Genomic DNA, 22,654 nt, shown 5'->3' on the forward strand with positions numbered 1-22,654 from the left:
TTATCCTTCTAAAGATCAATTGAATGTGACAGCTGAAATGTCACAAAGATGTAAAGAACAGAATAGCATAATTGCACAAAACATTTATCTCAAAAAGCAAGAGTCCTCTTAATGGTCATGGAGTTAGTAGTTACCTCTCCTCAAAAGGGAAAACATGAGGAACAATGGTGACAACTGAACCTACACTTAGTGAAGCTGATGAATCATCAGATCTCAGGTTGGTTGCTAAAACTTCCTGAGTTCTGGCAGCAACTGCAATTGGTGGCCGGCTTTTTCTAGCAGGAGAAAGCCACAAAGCAGGAGGGCAAAATAGGTGTCCACAAATTATGATTAAGAAGCTGCCAATTTGATCCACCTACCTTCAATCCTAATATTATGATTAATCTTTCTTTCCAGAACATTGTAAGATGGATCCATGACACATTGTAATACTCAATTTGGACCTTATATTGTGTTTGTGTAAAATAAGGTGAACTCAGCTGTTTCATAAAATAAAAAAGGCTCAATATCTAACTCTCTTGTTCAAAATTAAATAAAATTCTCTCAAAATTTGTTTTAAACCTCATTTATCATTGGATCTGCTATGCAAATGAGTACACACAACTAAGGATAATACAATATAGTTATGATTTTTTTAAAAGAAAAAATGGGTTCAATTGGAAAGATAATGAATCAGTTTAGTGTTTGGCCTAAACAAACTACAAATATGACCTCGAGAAAAATTGATTAAAGAACTAGAAAACCATTAAAATCTGGCCTAAAATCGACAAAACAAAAAAATAGTTCGAAACAATTCCGTTGAAAAATCTTAATACATAATAAGGAGTTTTGATTTTTTTTAAAAAGAAAACAAAATCAAGCTAAGGTATTTTTCATTTTCTTTTTTAATCAAGACTTGAACTTGTTTTTATTAATGAATATTGTATTGTATTTTTTTTAATAGCTATGTTGTGTATTGTAAAAATTAGAGTCTAGTATTTATTATATTGAAATGTTTGATTTCGACCTTTTTTATACGTACAAATTGAATATAAGTATTAGAAAATTTATAATAAAAGTTTGATTTGGATTTTGTTATATTTCTTTGATACTATTTTATGTATTATTTAATTATTACTATTATTTTATTTATACCTACTCGCATAAAAGTTTTCTCAAAAGGTTAAAAAAATTATTATTATTTCTCCAAAATAAGATTCATATGCTTATTTAAATATATATATATATATATAGTCTCAAAAATATTAATAATATTTAAATTATAATATAAATCATTTGGCCTACTTAATTGAGTATAATTTTTCCAGGCTAGCTACAAATACAATAGTCAATAATATTATCTCTTTCATTAAATTGAATTCTTTCATGCAACCTATAAATACAACAACATTTGTTTCTTCACCACTACATGTCCCAAATATAAAATAAACAAAGGATTAAAAATAGGCAAAAACCTACACTAGTTTTGAGTAATAAAAACAAATGATAGACTAAAAATGGGGAAAATTAGAGGGACTAAAAATTTAATATGAAAAAGTAGAGGGAATTAAAACTTAATTAATCTTATATTTTTTTATTAAAAGGAAGGAGTTAAACTCCGATATGAGAGAATTTATCATAGTTCATACATATTGATTAACCAACTGAGATAAATTTTCTTGGTTATTTTTTCTATATTAATGGAGCAATTTTAACTCATTTGTGTTAACATAAATTTTGACAAATAATTACATTTCTTTTTCACATAAATTTTTTCTCAAACAGTTATAAAATATTATTATTTCTTCAAAATAAAATACAACAAATGTACATATACTTATTTGAATATGTATATTGTCTTAAAAATATTTAATAATATTTAAAATATTATATAATCCATTTGACCTCTTTAACTGAGTAAAATTTCTTCCATGGGAGCTACAAATAAAATAGTCAATACCATTTATCTCTTTAATTAAAATAAAAAATAGTCAACAACATCTATCTATTTGATTAAATTGAATTCTTCCATGCAAGCTATAAATACAATAAAATTTCTCTCTTCACCGCTATAAGTCCCAAAGCCTTTCGGGTCTAGTGCAATAAACAAAACTCACACCTTCAAACCATGGGCATCTCCAAGGCTCTGCTAGGTTCAATCCTCACTTTTCAGTCATCCTAAATCTCGTGGAATCAAATGCAATGGTTTCATTTTTTGTTAATTTATTGTTTTATTTTTTTCACGTTACGCACAAATTCTAATTATATTTTTAAATTGTGACAACCTCATTTTTTTTTTTTCACTAGTCAGACTTCAAAATAAAGTATTGATGTATTTTTCTTTAAATATCAGGCAACTATGACCTTGGCGAACGAACCAAGTTCCAGCTCTAGAGATTGGTACTATATAGATCAGATATTTCAATAAAAAGATTAATGTTTGATATTGTATAGATTCGATATTTCAATAAAATGAAAATTTAAATTTTTTTTATTAGTCTCTTAGTTTACAAAATTTTATTCATTTAGTTTTCTGAAAATATAATCTATGTACTTTCACGCAATAAAAAAATATCATATTTTAAAATAATTATTCTAAAAATCATATTTATCATAATAATTTCTGATGTGTAAAAAATTCTAATATCAATAAATATGCATTAAACTCTAATTCTTTTTTACTTTATCCTTCCTTGCCACACACTTTATCCTATTGTTACTTTATAAAAACTAGAATTTAACAAAGTATACTTAAAATATGAGAAATAAAATATTGGACTCATATAATTTGAAGGATTAATTAATCTAAGATTTATTTAATTCCTTCGTTTCTCAGCAATAAAATTTTATTGAACAATAAACTATTTTTTTTAATTTGAAATTATTAATTGAAGTTGGTTCATTATTTTAATGTAATTAATGTAGATTGTGGTGTTGAATGTAATTGGAGATGTCAGTTACAGTGAAGGCCAAATCTATGTAAGAGCATGTGGGACGTGTTATCAAAGGTGTAATTGTGTGCCTTCAGGTACATCTGATTATTATGAAGATTGTCCATGCTATGCGAATATGACCACCCACAACGGAGAATATAAATGTCCTTAATAAATTAAATCTATTTGGTGACTCGGGTGCTTTGGGATTCACATGGAGTTATTGAGTTATTATTTTGATACCTGATTGTTTTGCGAGGTCCAATTGCTATTATGTTATTGGGTAGTTTTTTAAGAGTTAGTTTAAAGTTTTGATATGTTCTTTGTCTTCTTTTTTTGGCATATCATGTGCCTATGGTTATAATGTATTAATAAAAAAAATATTACACTAATTGTTTTTAAGCTAAATTATTATTTTCAACCCTAAATTATTTTTAAAGTTTTATTTGATTCTTTAATTTTAAATGATTTAATTTGATTCTAAAATTTTTAAAAAGATAAATATTTATTTTCGTCCCTGAATGTGTAGAATGTTGACAAATTCATTCTCGAAAGATAAAAATTCAAATTTTAGTCCCCGAAAATGAAAAAAGTATGACAAATTCATCCATCCATTAACTTTCGTCTATTACCGTTAATAAAAGAACTTATGTGACACAGAGAGAAGAAAATATCACAAAAATGATTGCCAACATAGTTGTTGAATAGTTTGGACCAATATGTCAGCAAGTTATCATTAGACTAAAATGTCAGGAAGTTATCATTGAATCAAACTGTCAGAATTTGTCCATTGGATCAAAATGTCAATAATTTTTTTTTTTGGACCAAAATGTCAATATGTTTCCATTTGACCAAAATATCACTAAGTTACCAATGAATCAAAATTTTAGTAATTTTCCATTGAACCAAAATGTCAATAATTTTTTTTTTACCAAAATATTAGTACATTTCTATTAGACTAATTTGTCTGATCTCAAATTTCGTTTCATTTAAAGGTAAAATATAATGTAATCTTCATTCTCCTCCTCTTTTTTTTATCGTTACAAGCATAGCATTATAATAAACACATAAAAAAGAGAAGCAAACATAAGTTAGAACAAACATAATAATAAACATCATATTGATTAATAAGCATAAGTAATTTAATAAATATTGTAACTCAAATGCAACCACAACAACACCAGTGACATATTTTTTAAAATTTGATTAATTATTTTTATTGTTGCTTACAAATTATTTATGTTAGATGTCACGTATTTGTAAGATGAAATTAACTGCTCTCAATCTGCTCCACAAGTTGAACAATCTCCTACTAATTTTGAAAGTACTCCAACTTCTAATGGTGAAAGTGCTTTAGCTCCAACTCCAACTACCACTCAAAGTGTTGTGAGTGACTTTTACACATAACTGATTAGTTATTGTTAAATTATGTTATCCATGACTAGTCACTATTTATAATTGTTGTAGAAAACAAGCTTGATACCTCTATCATTGTCAATTGTGTTTAGACTACCTTCATTTAGGCCTTCAGCACCAATTCGAATTATATTTCTAGATATACACTAAAAAAAAAGTGTATTTTCAATGATCAAAATCTGTCAGAAACCTCAAAAATCTATCGCTAAGTCAAAATTTCCGACGGATTTTCGATGGACCAAAATCCGTCAGAAAAATGGTCGTAGGAAATTTTAACCAACAGATTTTAACTATACGTTGGAAATTTCCGACAAATATTTCCATCGAAAATGCTATTTTATAAACAATGGTTTATATCATTTGTTTTTTTATTTTATCATTTACCATCGATAATTTAACAATTATTGTTTGCATTTATATTATTTAACGTCAAAATTTGAATTAACACATACATGTAATTGATGAAATGTTCAAATTCATAAATCCAAAACAAAGAGTAAAATACATCATTAAGTTAAATTGAAAATAAATGTAAAAGAAAAACACAATGCAATATAATTTTTTTTATTGCAATATAAATTCAAATAATTGATATATCTAAAATATATAATTTGACATATATAAAAATTTAATTTTAAATCAAAATGCTTTATGGTAAATTGCCAAGTTGGTAACTTCGTATGATTAGGCTCACTACAAAAAAAAGGGAATGCAAAGTAGTTAAATTAATTAACAAAGAACCACTCACTTGTCAAGAAACAATTAAACAAATTAATATTCATTCTTCTAAAAAGTTCTAACCCTCTAATATTTTTCTATTTTACAAGTACAAGTGACATTCCCATGGACATGCTACGAAGGCACGCAAGAAAAATTACGCTGCCAAAAACTTCTCGGTTCTTAGAGATACTTTCAATCGTAGACCTATATGCCAAATTTTGATATTTTTCAGTTGCAGTGAGTGGAATTTGATACACCCTAGAACTTCTTATCATGTGTTATGCACACAAAAAAGAAAATCCCTTTTAAATATAACATCAGTAGTTGTTCTCCTTCCCCAATAATCTATTATTTGCATTTTATCTCTTATTGATTTAAACTAGGTAAAATTGTACAATGTTTCTATCAGAAATCGTGCCTTTTCGGCCTAAAAATAATTCTGAAACTACTGGCAATATTCATATTTTACCTCTAACCTAGGGAATGCAAAGGCCCGTTCAGAACCAATTAGAAAATTATCTTTTTTGTGTGTGTGTGCAAAACAATCAAATTTCAAATGTTGGAACTTCAGAACCAAAACCATGTGTAGCTTAGTATAATAGTCGAGGCCCTATACCTCTGCAGGGGTCGCTTTCTCTTTTCTCCTTTAAATAAGCAATGCATCTCTCAACCTCAGATTTCACTTGTAAATATAACTCATGAGATTTTTGTCTGTCGTCTTTAAGTTCTCGTTTCCTCCCTGTCAAAAATATCTCATTAATTTTAAGAAGGAAAAATTATTTTTAACAACATTTTTCAAGGACATTCAGAGCTGTAAATGACTAAATATGAATTTAGCATACCTTCCATTTCCAATGGTTTTCCAAAATAATAGTAGAACCGACCAGGAACTTTAGGCAAAATCAAAGGCATATGCACTGGCTGATTTACCACCTCACCACCAGCATCACTCTTGGATTTCAAATATATAAGGGATATATAATAATGTATATGCATACTTATTAGAAGATGGAAAAGAATGACAGCAAAGATGTATATTTCATGATTTGGTAAGAATAAAAGAAAAACCACACCAAACAAGATACCTTAACTGCATAGCCTCATCTGTGAGGCTTTCTATTTCCGACCTAAAGTAAGGAATCTTCACCAAGTCATCATAATCAAAAACTACCTGAAAGACCAATGTGATATGATGTGTTATGGTAAATCCATGTCCAAGGCATCCATAGATCATGGGAAAATGAAATTCAAAGATGGACATATTCATGCATGTTGGCATAAGAGATTTAAAAAAAAAAAAAACAGAAAATCTTAAAATGCTCTCAAAAGAGACTGTCCAGCACTCACGAAGTTCTCAAAAAAGAGAAACTTGAAATCTGATATTCATACATTCATACATAGGGTGTAGCTGTTTTGATACAAATATATCTTACAAAAGTCAAGACCGAAGTTACTTCTACTAGTCCACTTAATTGCTCTTTCTACCAATCCACATAATACTTGTACTTTCGTCTTAAAGACTTTACTATTGCAGTAAGCATAAAATAAACACACAATCAGAAGATATAGTATAGGACATTAGAAAATTTCAGTAGCATTAACTTAACAAGAGTGTTCTGTTACTTGTAGAGCTGCAGCTAACCTAAGTTCGGTACATAATATGGAAATGTTAGTTTCTAAATATGGAAATGTCATCCTTACAAACTCCAATTGTTCAGGCCAGAATAATTTGTTTTCTTCACCCTGAAAATTATTAAAATGCTGAATATTTTAAACTACTCTGGTGTATTTCAAAGCACAAATAGAGAGACAAACAGATAAAGTGGGCCTAAAAAATAACCAAGCCCAAAAAACATTTCATATCAAGTGGTGTTTCATTTAAGTTACTTTTGAATATTAATCACATCCCTCCCCTTTGCTGCTTCCTGGGAGAGCTTTTGAAAGAAGAGATTATATCTCATGAAAAGTGTTTCCAAACAGGTAATGGATGTGAGAATGATACAATGTGCATTTGCTTTCATTTTATATGTCTGATTTTTTAAAACCTTAAATATACCCCTACATCTTATATGTCTACACTCGGTGTTCCAACTCAAAACTCTGCATGCGTCATGTGACATTAGTGATAGCACATGTAAAATATTGTTGTATCATGTGAAATATTTGCCTAAAATGCTAACCACCAACCACCTCAGCTAAATAAATCCAAGTCCTCTTTTATTCATTATGGAATAAACCTTAAATCTTTTCTGCATCTGCACTAGAACCACAATCCTAATAATATGATGTATTTAGACAATCTTTATAACTGAGTTAGTATTTCTAAATTGTCAAATCACGTCAAAGCTATATCCTCTTGAATTAGAATAAGTAAGAATCTACCTACTACCGAAACTTTATGTTTAAATTTGATTTTAATTTCAGAAGAAAAATCGAACACTCGATCACTAGCTAAAGAAATTTGATACCATCTAAAATATAAACACTTCAACATGTTGAGAAATTCCATAACTAGCTTATTTGATTAACATCTCTGACATAACTGAAAAGTCATCTTCCTAAAAGGTACAACACATTATTAGCAAAAGGAGATTTCTAATAATAGATACGAGGAATAAAGAAAGAGACACTTTCATCCAAAGCTGCAAGATTTTTCTTAACTTCTGCATAATTTCCTGTTTTAGTATGAATTCACCATAAACTCGTTTCCATGAAACAACCATAGACATTCTCATAAGACTTGTAATGGGGTAAGTTCATTTTCTGTTATAAAAAGTGCACGTGCCAATATATAGAACAACCATTAATTAGTTCATTATATATATATATATATATATATATATATATATATATATATAGAGCAAGGAAGTGGTTCAATTTCCCACTAGCTATCCTTGGTTCCTACTGTCATGTATGAACTTCTATTGTAAAGAATGGCCCACTGTAGAAGGCTCTCATTATTGTGGGAGTTTGGAGAGAGTCAAATACATGAACCCCATCAAAGGGGCACTTTCAATGACTTCAACATTTGAACAACAAGTTGAGCTACAAAGTTGGAGAGAAAGCAATGTATGATAATAGTGGTGAAAGAAACGTGGAATGGAAGTAAATGGTGATTGAGAATATTATCACGGAATGTTCAAATAGAATGGGACCACAAAAACAAAACATGTACTGGCACTTGTAAATGAATAATTAAATCGATAACCAGGTGTCTCTCTCGTTAAAAAGTTGGCTCATTTGCCTATAAATTGAACTTCACGAAACTGGTTTTCAAACCACAGCTAACAATCAACCAACACTCACAAATCAACACAATAACTCACTCTTTCCTCAGTCAAACCAACATGGCTTCAAAGCTTTGTTTCTTAATTACTCACTAATCCTACCACTTCTGTCTCACCGGGAACTGCATGCGAATCCACCCTAGATCCATCCTATTGCAAATTCGTTCTCCCTCCCCAAAACAGCAACATTTACGACTATGGTCGATTCTCCGTCAAAAAATTACTCTCACAAGCCCACAAGCTCTTAAACCTAGTTAATAAATAACTCCAAGGCATTGCACCAAGGCTTACCCCAAGCCAGCACTTCTACAATAAATGTAACAATGCATAACAAAATTCTGAAAAGCAAGGTAGAAAAAAACCTGACTTCTAAATTGGAGTGAAAATTGGAACGATATTGGCGGTGTGGACTCAAAGCCGTTGTGCAACAACATTGGTGACAAGACGACAGTGAGTAACGGCGGCACGGGAGGTGCATTGAGTGCGACTGCAGAATTGATATCAGATCGAAACGGGAATGAAAGAGGGCTAAGGTTGGCTTCCTTTTGTTTGGGTATAATTTTAAATTCCGACGGATGCTTATTCCTTAGATATTAAATTTCCGACGAACCTAACCGTGAATAAATTCCGTCAATAATTTATATTTTCCGATAGAAAATATGTCTAGGGAAAATTCCGTCGGAGATTCAAATATTTTCGACGGAATATAATCCTTCGAAAATTTAAATGATGTATCCGACGGACTAAATCCCGTGGAAAATATTATGTCGGTAATAAAGATTTTTCTTGTAGTGATACCATCTCATAGGATGAACCAATCGAATCACATGAACTTTATACTCACATCAGGGTATCTTGCCACCAAGATTCGAAGAAGTGAAACATGACATATGCATGTCTTTTGTTTATAGTAGATTATGAGTGATTATTATAATTTAAATAAATGTGTAATGATTGATACATTGTTACAATATTTATTTTTGTACATTGATAGAATGTTTATTTTCAAAAATTTCTATTGTGACAGCTTTAGGTAGTAACAAAATTAAGTTGAGTTTCATTTTTTATAAGGATTAACTTAATGATTATACTTTTTTGTTTGAGTCTCATATTTTGGGTAAAGTACTGTCACATTAGACATCTCATAACAATAGACAAATTATGCTTATTAGTCAATATTATGCTTATTATTGTGTTTGTTCTAACTTATGCTTGCAACGATAAAAAAAGGGAGAAAATGAAGATTAAATTATATTTTACCTTTAAATTAAATGAAATTTTGGGTCTGACAAATTAGTCCAATGAGAATTTACTGACATTTTGATCCAATGATAAGTGACATTTTAGTCCAAAAATAATTACTGGCATTTTGGTCCAATGAAAAAATTACTCACATTTTAGTTTAATGATAACTTACTGACATTTTGGTCCAACGGAAACATACTGACATTTTTGTTCAATTGTAGCTTAGTGACATTTTGGTCCAATCTATATCAATAGTCATGTTGACAATTATTTTTGTGACATTTTCGTCCCTCTGTGCCACATGGGCTCTTTAATTAACGACAACGGATGAAAGTTAACGGATGAATGAATTTGTCGCACTTTTTTCACTTTTGTGGACTAAAATTTGAATTTCCATCTTTCGGGGAAAAATTTGGCAGTGCCTTACACATTCAGAGACGAAAATGACTATTTACCCTTTTAAAATTGATTCAATTAAGTCTTTCTCCAAATTAAAACTAATGTAGTTAACATAACAACAACTTTTTTCCTCCACAACACAACACAAGCACTAATTTCACCAAAAGCTCACTAGAATTCATAATTTTGGTTCTACAAATAACACTCAACCCAAGTTCAAAATTAAAACTCAAAACCCCTCTGCAATTGAATCGTACTAAACCAAACCCACTCAAATATTCAATGGGTTTGGGTGGGGTTAAAGAGAAAGATGTTATTGTTTAGGGTGTCGAGGGTGACTAATTATTATAATTTGGATAAATTTGTAATGATTGGTACACTGTTATAATGTTTAGTTTAGTAAATTGATAGAATGTTTATTTTGGATAATTTTTATTGTGACAGACAAATTATGGTTGTCAATCAATATTATGATTATTATAATGTTATACTTAAAACGATAAAAAGGCAAAAATTTACCCTAAAATTATATTATACTCTTAAATAAAATGAAATTTGAGATCTAACAAATTAGTCCAATAGAATCATACTCATATTTAGGTCCAACAAAAAATTATTGACATTTACGTCCAATAAAAAATTACTAACATTTTGATACAATGAAAAAATTACTGACATTTTGGTTTAATAATGGTAACTTACTGACATTTTGGTCCAATGGAAACGTATTGACATTTTCGTCCAACAAAGAATCACTGACATTTAGGTCCAATAATGATAACTTACTGACATTTTCATCCAATTTATTAAGCATGGTCACGTTGATAATTAATTTTGTGATAAATTCGTCCCTCTGTGCCACGTAGACTATTTTATTAATGGTAACCGAGAAAAGTTAACAGACGGATAAATTTGTTGCACTTTTTACACTTTTGGGGACTAAATTTTGAATTTTAATCTTTCAGGGATGAATTTGTCAGCGAATTATACATTCAGGAGCAAAAATGACTATTTACCCATATTATTTTTCTTACTGTTTAACAATTTGAAGGAAAATTATTTTTTGTCAATAGTTGTTGGTTATTATTATTTGCACTTTGTTGTATATGTTGAATATTAAAAACCGATAAGATTATTTTTAAAAAAAAAATTAATTTCATTTAGTTATGATATTGTATTTATTTAATAGTTTTTATGCATAATTGTTCACATAAAAAAATTCTTAAAAGGTTGAAAAAATTATTATTTCTCCAAAATAAAATTCAAATATATATATATATATATATATATATATATATATATATATTCTAAACAATATTTAATAATATTTAAAATGTAATATAAATCATTTGACCTACTTAATTGAGAATAATTCTTCCATATCAGCTATAAGTACAATAGTCAATAGCATTATTTCTTTATTCATATAATACCACCCAAAAAGTATTCACCCCAATGAGATAAAATATTGTTCGTGATAAGAAATCGATCCCACGAATCGATTTTTCAACTGTAGTTTTTTTTTATGCACTTTAGAAATCGGCTCCCAAGGAACTAATTTTTAAAGTATTTTTTTAACCTAGTTTAGAAATCATTTCCTAGGAAATCGATTTTGAAACTAGTTTATTTTATAAAAAAAAAACTCGGTTTAGAAATTGTATTTTTCTAAACTGAGTTAATTTTTTTAATTTTTGTTTTTTGGTTTTTTATTTTTTTTGTTATTTCTTTTAAATTTTTTTCATTTTATTTTTTTTCCTTTTTAATTATCTATATGTTGTTATAGACAAAAAAAAAAACTATCATAAGTTGTTAAATGAAATTTTGTATAATGTTTGCACTTTTTTCTTAATACTACATTGTTATTCTATTACCTTGGATAATTCAAATCACTTTTTTTATTTTACTAAATTGTAATTATTCATGCCTAAAAAATGTAACTATTCATTATATATGAAATTTAATTAATTCTCTTTTTCTTTATCTTAGTCAGTTAGTCTTTTTATTACTTTTAGGTTTGCTTAATTTTAATATCATAGACATATTTAGGCACAAAAGATCAATAGAAATAGAAGCAAAATTTAAAGCAACATCATTCACCAAGTTTCTTTAAAGAAAAAAGTGCAAGATTTATGAATTAAAAATGTTAATTTCATTGTTATATTCATTCTATATAAAATAATGTGATTGAAGTTATAAAATGCTTACCGATAAAAAAGAGTTACAATATGCATAATATACTAACAAAATATTTTGATTAATTAATTACATATAAAATAAAACACGCTCACACAATCTTTTTATATACAATTAAATATCAAATAAATTATGATTATTTATTTTAAATAATAATTAAGGATATAAAATAATAGGTAAACTATTAGACACACTTACACATATTATGTTGAACAAATTCTTTCATATATTTTATTTTAAAATATTTTACTAATTTAAAATAAAGTTGATTTAAAAATAGTTTAGTTAAAAATAGCAATATTTAGTATTCAATTAATTTTACATTTTTAAAATAAATAAAATTGGACAACACCTCACCCTAACATATATTTCAATTCCTTTGTATTTTCATTTTATTTGATTATTAAAATACATATTTGAAATAAGAAAAATATATATGTAACCAACAAGTTGAATTGAACTAAAATGTTTAAATTACAAAATATATATAAAATTACCAACAATAGAATAAAATGTTTAAAATACAAAGGATATATATGACATAAATTTAACGTTGTTGGTTTGAGCCTATACGGTGGGAGCAATTTTTTTTGAATGACCTAGGATGTGACACACAGAACATCGCTTTGGTAGACCCAGTTCTCAGATATCCATTTCAGTGTGGATATGATAAGAGATAGAACGACCCTTAAAATTTCTTTTCTTGTCCTAGTCGGGGAAGATCATTGGCTCGTGACACGGTGGCCAATATACTTCATTGCGCAATTCTCCAAACAATCATCTGTATATGTTGGAGACACTTTTGAACGTATACACAGGATGTATGTAGTTCTAGTACTCATGGTGAGCATGCTTACAAGCAGCAACAATATGAGAACAAGGCATGTGCAATTTTCTGGAATTTGCCACAGACACACCATTTTAAATCTAGTCTGACCATGAAATCTTCAGCAGGTCAAACCTCTCTAGGTTTATTGTCTCCTGGACCAAGAACAATGTGTTGTGTCGATCGAACTCAAGAATAGTGTTAGAGTTTAGGACATTGTGCAAAACTAAATTTATCTCCTTTTTGAATTGGAATGGGGATGTTGAGCATTTTTCCATCGTGAATCTCTCTAGTACTTTATTGATATATTCTTTTTAAGACAAGCCTAAAAATCCTTGTGATCTATTTTGGAATATTTCTATCCCTATCACATAGTTTTCCTCACCCATGTCTTTCATTTTAAAGTTGCTAGAGAGAAGCTTCTTAGTCTCATGAAGAAGACCAAGATCATTAGTTGCAAGTAAGGTATCATTAACATACAGAATTAGAAAAATAACCATACTTTCACTGACCTTCAGATATATACATTGATCAATAGTATTTTTCTTAAATCCAAAGGAAACAATGTTATCATTAAACTTCAAATACCATTGGTGGGAAGCTTACTTAAGATCATATATTGATTTCTTTAATTTGCGCACCATGTGTTTCTTTCCTTCAACTGATAACCCCATTGGTTGGTCCATATAAACATTCTCCTTTAAATTAGCATTAAGAAAAGTAGTTTTCACATCCATCTAATGTAGCTCCAAGTCATAATGGGCTACAAATGCCATGATAATCCTGAAAGAACCCTTTCATAAGATTGGTGAAAATGTTTCTTTATATTCAATGTCATCTTTCTGAGTAAATCCCTTAGCAATAAGTCTAGTCTTATAACGCTCAAGGTTGCCATGAGAGTCACGTTTAGTCTTGAAGACCCACTTACAACCAACTTTCTTACAACCCTTTGCCAATTCTACAAGGTCCAAAACACCATTATGTCCCATGGAATTTAGCTCTTTTTTCATGGCATCTAACAACTCAAAATTATCACAACTAACAACTTGTGAAAACGAAACTAGATCATTATCATTGATGCTTAAGTCTGTTTCTGTTTCATGTAGGTATACTACATAGTCATTCGAAATAACTAGTCTTTTTTTCTCTTTGAGACCTCCTTAATGCTACTTCTTATGGTTCTTCCATAATAGGTTCATTATATATCATGGGCTCATTATTGTGTTGCTCTTCTTCATTATTGTTTGGAAGAACAACTGAAGGAGAAATCACCTTACTTCTAAAGGCACAAGTTAAAGGGACTTGCACTCTAACTTCTTTAATTTCCTCATCTCATGGAACTGTACTCCCACTGATTTCACCATTTTCAATGAACCATGCATTTCCAGTTTTGACAATTTTCATACTATGATTAGGACAGTAAAACATATACCCCTTTGACTTTTATGGATAACCAATGAAATATCCATTGATTGTTCTTGCATCCAATTTTCTTTCTTGTGGATTTTAAATCTTTATTTTTGTCTAGCAACCCCAAACCTTCAAGTGTCTCTTACTAAGTGTCTTATTCGTCCACAGTTCAAAAGGTGTCTTTGGAACTGCCTTACTAGAAATCCTATTCAACAAATACATGGTCATTTTCAAGGCATACATCCACAAAGATACGGGTAAAGTTAAATTGCTTAACATACTCTTAACCATATACATTAAAGTTCTATAACACCTTTTTGATACACCAATTTGCTGTGGTATATTAGGCATTATGTATTGCGCACAAACGTTATGTTTCTGAAGGAGTTTACCAAATAGACTTGGGTGTTGCCTAATTTCATCGTATCTTCTGTAATACTCACCACCTCTATCATACCTAACAACTCTCACCTTTCTATCTAATTATTTTTTCTATTTCTTTCAAGTAAATTTCTAAGGCATCCACTGCATGAGATTTTTCATGCAATAAGTAGACATAATTGTAACGTGAATAGTCATCACTAAATGTGATAAAGTATCTTTCCTTTCCAAAAGAATTAACATCAAAAGGCCTACAAATATCAGTATGCACAATTTCAAGAAGCTGAATGCTTCTTGTAGCTCATTTCTTCATATGTTTTGTTTGTTTCCTTTAATACAATCCACACAAATATTTAGATCCGTAAAATCTATATCAGGAAGAATTTCATTCTTTATTAATATTTCCATCGTTTCTCTAGAAATGTGACCTAAACATTTATGCCATAAGAAAACAAATTGTTCATCCACTAAACCACGTTTAGTGTCAACATTATGATACAGAGTTAAAATGGTTTCAGCATACAAACCATGATGTAAGCTCCATTGGAGCTTGTAGGCCTAGGATCTTTTTCATCAATGGATTCCTTTGCTTCTTGGAATATGAATGGCAGCGGAATGGAGAAAGAAGAGAGAGAGGAGACGCCACTTCAAGGAGAAGATGAGTCTAGAAGAAGCTCACCACCATAAGAGGCCATGGATAAGAGCTTGGAGGAAGAATGAGATGAATGAAGGAAGAGGAAAAGAAGAGCACGGAATTTTATTCTCTAAAAGAGCTCTAAAATCTGAAGTTTAATATTCAAATGATCAAAGTTGCAAAAATACACACATGGCCTCTATTTATAGCCTAAGTGTCACGCAAAATTGGAAGGAAATTTGAATTTCTAGTCAAATTTTACTTGAATTTGAAATTGAATTTGTGGAGCCAAAAATGCACACACATGCCCACTAGGTGTCATGAGACATGTAAAGCATGAAGGACATACACAAAGTGTGACTATATGATGTGACAATGGGGTGTAGCAAGAAAATGCTCACCTCTCCCTCTAAAATTTAATTGTATTGGGCTTCTCCCAATTCAATTAAATTTATTTACCAACACACACATCAAATATTCACTCAATGCATGTGAAATTACAAAACTACCCCTAATACAAAAACTAGTCTAGGTGCCCTAAAATACAAGGGCTGAAAAATCCTACATTTCAAGGGTACCCTACCTACATTATGGAGCCCTAAATACAAGGCCCAAAAATAATGAAACCCTAATCTAATATGTACAAAGATAAGTGGGCTCATACTTAGCCCATGGGCCCAAAATCTACCCTAAGGCTCATGAGAACCCTAGGGCCTTCTCTTGCATCTCTGGCCCAATCTACTTGGAGTCTTCTATCCAATGCCCTTGCGGGGTAGGATTGCATCATTCCCTCCCCCTTGAAAAGGATTTGACCTCAAATCCTGAGGTTCTTGAAACTCTGGGCTTTTTTCCTCAACACCTGTAAAAAGAACAAAAACATATGTATTAGTGGTGTTTGGTATGTTGAAGTAAGGTAAGGTCTGAAAACCCATTTCGTGGGCATCTTCCCATGAAGGAACATGGTTCCTCACCAACTCAATGAGTGATGCTACAAGTATAGAAAAATATGGAACAAACCTTTTGTAAAAGTTTGTTAAGTCATGGAAGCCCCAAATTTTTCTTACACTTGGTGGAGTGGGCCACTCAGGAATGACCTTTATTCTCTTAGGGTTCATGGGAACCCCATGATCACAATTTAAAAAATTAAGAAAAGTAATACAATAGAACATACCTTTTTCTGTATTTTCATGTTGATTATTCCTACCAAAAAGTATGACAAACCTAAGGTGTCCCATATGAGTACCTAAGTTTGTATTGAAACTAAAAATAAGAACAAACCTACCTAATGAGTCCCTATGTACACAAATCATGAAGATGTTGGGTGCACGAGTGATTTTACAAAAGAGTGTTGCACCACTCAAAGCATTCATCATACCACCTATTTTAGGGATTTGGCGCCTAATAGTACCTATTTTGGGCACCAACAAAGCACAAGGATTTAAGCTCTTACGAACCAAACCCTCATCCAACAACTTCTTTACTTGGGGAATAAACTCAAGCCTAAGAGGTGAGGCAATGCTAACAAGTGTCTTTTTACAAAGGAGAAAATGTGGAGGTTGTCTAAGAGGGGAAATTTCTTTAATATTTGTCTTTATTTCAAAATGTCTTTCCTTCTTAGCTAACCTCTTGGAGGAGACACTTACCTCCTTACACTCCTCCTTAACCATTAAAGGTTGTCCTTCTTCTTGAGGGTAGATCTCTTTACTAGATTCTTCCCCTTTTGCTTCTTCACTTTTACTAGAGGAAGGTGAAGTAGTAGCCTTATCTTGGCTACTATAAATGTCTTGGCCCCTCATAATCATGGTTTTCTTGGTGGGGCATTGAGAAGTAATGTGCCCTCTTCCAAGACATTTAAATTGTTAGACAAGTGGCCTCAGATATCTTAAGAAGGGGGGGGGGGTTGAATTAAGATATTCCAAACTACTTCCCCAATTAAAAATCTATTTCACTTTTTATTCAAGTTATAAATTCCCTTAATAATGAACTTCTTAAATATTGATTCAAATAAAACAATTTGAATATGAATATAAAGCAATAATAAACAAAGGAGATTAAGGGAAGAGAAAGTGCAAACTCAGATTTATACTGGTTCGACCACACCCTTATGCCTACGTCCAGTCCCCAAGCAACCCGCTTGAGAGTTCCACTATCTTGTAAATTCCTTTTACAAGTTCTAAACACACAAGGACAATCCTTCCTTTGTGTTTAGAATTCCTTTACAACAAGAGACCCACAGTCTCTTAATCCCTTAGAGAATGAGGAGAAGAAGAAGAATGAATCTCTCTAGAAAGAGATAGAATTTACAGATTGAGCACTCAAATAATGCCTTAATGAATTGCAATTGAATTGGCCAAGGAATTTTTAAGAGGATAAAATGATTTTTGCTCTTTGAGAGGATAAACACTTGTTGTTCTGAAAAACTCTGAGCAAATTCGTGTTATAAGTCACATATATATAGACCAATGGTAGTCATGAATAAAGCCTTTGAAAAGTTGTGACTCTTAGAAATATTTTTCTGAAAATCCTGTCTTGTAATCGATTACAGGAATTGTGTAATCGATTACAGCTTTTAAAATTTGAATTAAAACGTTTATTAACTGCGGGTAATCGATTACCAAAATTGTGTAATCGATTACACAGTCTAAAATTTCGAATTCAAATTTTAGTAGCTGTTATAAAACATATTTGGCCACTGGTAATTGATTACATCCTCTGGTAATCGATTACCAGAGAATAAATTCTTTGAAAAACACTTTTTAATTTAAATTACTTGGCCAAACCTTTGCTAATTCAATTAGGAATTCCCTTCCTAATATACTAGTGATCATCTTGATGTTGTGACTTGTAATCTTGAAGTATTGTCTTGATTTTAATCTTGAAAAGCCCATTTACATCAATTGCATCATATCATCATGATCATCATCAAAACATCAAAGGCAATTGCATCTACATAAATCACTTTATGGAGCTAGTCTTCTCTTGCATACTAGCCTTAAGGGGTTGCTTTTCTATTGTCTTCCCCTTATCATCTTTGGGCTTAGAAGGTGTCACCCCTAAGATGCCTTAACCTTGGTCTTTCTTTGGATAAGAGTGAGAGCCATAAGATTTTGAAGTAGACTTCCTTTTAAGTTGTTGCTCTACCCTTATTTCCCAATCTAAGTTAGCCTCTACATTGTCCTTCCTATGGAAGTATATGAGGTTAATGTTAGCCTCTTGAGGCTTTCTTTCCTTTCCTCTCGAATGGGAGTGAGGTCTAGGATGTGCCCTATGCCTTCCTTCATAATAGTCACGAAGTTCTTCACTTAGGTTCTTACAAGAGTTATGACTACTATAGGAGGCATGTTTTTCTTTTCTTAACTCTTTTAGTATTTTCCTTATTTCTTCTTCCCTTATTTTCTCTTTTTCATCTTGACTTATTTCTTCCACTCTTTTTTTTCCTTTTTCTTTTCTCTCTTGTTTTTCTTTCCACAACTTAAGGGATCTCAACTCATCTAATATCTTATACAAGGGGTCCTTAGGAGTAGAACCCTCACCGTTAAAACTAGATGAAGAATGAAGACTCATGTTGGTTCCTAGGTTATGGTTCTTTCTTGTTGGGGGTTTGAAAACAAAAGGTAAAAGAAACTATGGTTGAAACTAGCCAAAATAAACACTAAAAGAGGGGTGAAAGATAAGGTAAAAACTAATTGGTAAAAGGCAAGCTATCTAGGCGGTTTAACAATGGAAGGTAAAGGAAATAAGCTATGAAAGTAAGCAAGAAATTAAAGTGCAAGAAATGTAAACTAGATGGATCCTAAGAGTGTTTGGATGACCTCATTTAAGGTTCCCAACAAAACACTCATTATCCTAAGGGAAAATTGCCTAAAATTATTACACACAAATGGAAGTAGGGTGACCTATTGGAGGCTCCCAACTTACTTCCAATGAAAGGCCTTTTTGTTACAAAATTTGAAAGCAAAACAAATTGCCAATTACAAAATTAAAAAAAAAAGTCTTCAATTTTGGTGGCTATTCTCTTTGTGGTGTTTCACTCAATTTGGAGTGCTTCTCAGTCCAATAGCTCATAAGGTGGTTGGCTCCTTGCTTCTTGACTCAAATTCTTCAATGGATGACACCAATCCTCCTTTCCAATTCCCTATGTGGCAACTCACAAACAAGGAAACAAAGAGACAAGCAATAACCAAAGACCAAAACAATGAAATGAAAGTTAAACCAACAGAGTTTTAACAAGACAAATTTCAAGGATTATTCAACAATTAAAGCAATGAAAAGCACATAAAAGCAAGCTAGAACTCAAAGAGAAACTTAGAATGGCTCTAGAGTAAAGTAAAAAAAAACTAAAAAAAAGACTCAAGAAACCTCTAGTTTTGGAACTTGTTTTCACACTAATTTTCAATTGAAATTTCAGAACTAAGATTGGTATAAAATAGGCACCAATTATAGAACAAATTTTGAGCCAAAACAACAAGCACACTTCCATTTCACTTTTTTTTCCTGGACACTGATTTTTCTGCCAACTTGTGTGATTTTTCTTATTTTTTTCCTTTTATCCAAATCGCTTGGTTCTTTTTTTATAATTTTTTTTCCAGATGTCCAGAAATTTCAGTAAAAATTTTAGCTCAAAATTAGTAGTTACCAATTCTCAGTAATTTATACAAGTTCGTATGTTCAAGCTGCCAGCACCAACGATTTCAACCTAGAAATCAAGAGTAGTGTTTATGTTGCTTAAGGCTTGGATAGTTACAATTTGTGTTTGCTTATGCTCAATTATCTTGAATAACACAATTCAAGAGAGCTTAAGACTTATTTTGATTCACAAACCTAGCCACAACTCAACTTCATCATATGCATCATGTAGGAAACTTAGAAAACAAAAAAAAAGAGTTCAACAACAAGACTACTTCTAGGAATTGATTTAGAACATGTTATGAGTTAAATAACATGCATGAATTAGACTCAAAATTCAAAATATAGGCTAAGAATGACAATAATACATGAACAAATATATCTAGAATTCAATAAACAAAATAAAAATTCAACACAAACTTAGGACATAATGTGACAATTACTATGACTAAACATGACTCTAAGACAACATGGATTAAGTGATTTACACTTAGATTTTTGTGTTTTTTTTTCTAATCAATATTTTGGAAGAAAATTTAGATCTAAAGGTTCAACACAAGAATATTATGAATGAAAAATGATAGAACCTAAAATCAACACAAAAACATGATTCAAGAGTAGATCTACAAAATTTGAACCATAGAAATGCAAGAACAAGTGTAGATCTAAGATTTAATCGGTTGATTTTTTTTTAATCTACTCTAAACAGCACCAAACCACAAGATAATGGAGGATATACATGGAGAATAAGATGAAGAACAAGGAATTAAAGAGAATTCACCGAACAAAAAGATAGAGGAAGCAAAAGAACATCACCTAGATGAAGATGCTCTTGATACCACATGATGTAAGCTCCATTGGAGCTTGTAGGCCTAGGATCTTCTTTATCAATGGATTCCTTTGCTTCTTGGAATATGAATGGCAGCGGAATGGAGAAGGAAGAGAGAGAGGAGATGCCACTTCAAGGAGAAGATGAGTCTAGAAGAAGCTCACCACCATAGGAGGCCATGGATAAGAGCTTGGAGGAAGAAGAAGATGAATGAAGGGAAAGAAATAGAAGAGCACAAAATTTTGTGCTCTAAAAGAGCTCTGAAATCTGAAGTTTAATATTCAAATGATCAAAGTTGCAAAAATGCACACACATGGCCTCTATTTATAGGCTAAGTGTCACACAAAATTGGAGGGGAATTTGAATTTCTAGTCAAATTTTACTTGAATTTAAAATTGAATTTGTGGAGCCAAAATTTCACTAATTACGATTAGTGAATTTTAGCTATGGTTCAGCCCACTAATCCAAGATCATGTCCAAGATTCTCCACTAAGTGTGCTTAAGTGTCATGAGACATGTAAAGCATGAAGGACATGCACAAAGTGTGACTATATGATGTGGCAATGGGGTGTAGCAAGAAAATGCTCACCTCCCCCTCTAAAATTTAATTGTATTGGGCTTCTCCCAATTCAATTAAATTTATATACCAACACACACATCAAATATTCACTCAATTCATGTGAGATTACAAAACTACCCCTAATACAAAAACTAGTCTATGTGCCCTAAAATACAAGGGCTGAAAAATCCTACATTTCATGGGTATCCTACCTACATTATGGAGCCCTAAATACAAGACCCAAAAATAATGAAACCCTAATCTAATATGTACAAAGATAAGCGGGCCCATACTTAGCCCATGAGCCCGAAATCTACCCTAAGGCTCATGAGAACCCTAGGGCCTTCTCTTGCATCTCTGGCCCAATCTACTTGGAGTCTTCTATCCAATGCCCTTGCAGGGTAGGATTGCATCAAACCATATAATTTCAATATATATAAACCATCACAAAGAACACCAGTACCAATGAGACGATTATGCTTAAATAAACTAAAAAATCCATGACCAAAATTAAAAGAGAATCTAGTAACATCAAGTTTAGATAATGAAACTAAATTCATAGATAAACTAGGTACATAAAGAGTTTCCAATAAATCTAAATGGCGTTCAGTGTCGAGTTTTAAATGATAAGTCCCGACTGCTTCCATTGGAGCTTTCACTTTATTCCCTATAAAGACGAACTTCTCATTTGGGCTTAAGGTTTGGATTGTATGGAATCCTTGCATTATCAGTCTTAGGGAGAGCTATCTTAATACTGTCTGCAACAGTCATTCTCATGAACATTAGATTGAGTCTGTTAGATCTTTCCCAAGCTTTATAATGGGCTTTCTCATTATTGCTACTAGAATCAGTAATAGCTGCAGGTTTTTCTTACAATATAGCAAGATCAAGATCCATACACCAAGGTGAAATTGGACTTGCTCATTCTAGTTAAAGAAGTTAAGCCCATTAAATATTGGCACAAATGATGTTCTTACCAAAATCTAGAACCGTGACACGTCAGGGTGGATGTGGTTGAAATGGGGTCTCGGACTTCACACGTTGGCTTAGAGAGGTACCTTTGATAGGAGGGGGGACTTGCAAAATAGAGGACTCTGACCCTCAAGTAATAATATGAGCTAGGAGAATAAAGCAATTATATGCTTAAGTAAGGCTCAAGTGAGCCAGAGAGAGAGGCACAAGCTTGTTGCTCATTTGCTGAGTATGTGATGGGATCT

The 22,654-nt window shown here is 31.3% G+C and overlaps 1 long non-coding RNA gene across 3 annotated transcripts; it reads right to left on the reverse strand.

Moving 5' to 3' along the window:
- Window positions 1-5,372: 5,372 nt before the first annotated feature.
- Window positions 5,373-9,033, reverse strand: LOC114367424. 3 transcript variants are annotated; one of them, XR_003657191.1, is made up of 4 exons: window positions 8,698-8,973; window positions 6,134-6,219; window positions 5,891-5,999; window positions 5,373-5,787 (listed from the first exon to the last, which is right to left on the reverse strand). It is a non-coding gene; the product is annotated as an uncharacterized LOC114367424 (long non-coding RNA). The 3 variants fall into 3 exon arrangements; XR_003657190.1 differs by lacking the exon at window positions 5,891-5,999 and having other exon boundaries at window positions 8,698-9,033; XR_003657189.1 differs by having other exon boundaries at window positions 5,891-6,219; window positions 8,698-8,974.
- Between the last annotated feature and the right edge of the window lie 13,621 nt (window positions 9,034-22,654).

Source organism: Glycine soja, chromosome 9 (genome assembly GCF_004193775.1).
Source record: "Glycine soja cultivar W05 chromosome 9, ASM419377v2, whole genome shotgun sequence".
Classification (NCBI taxonomy): Eukaryota; Viridiplantae; Streptophyta; class Magnoliopsida; order Fabales; family Fabaceae; genus Glycine; species Glycine soja.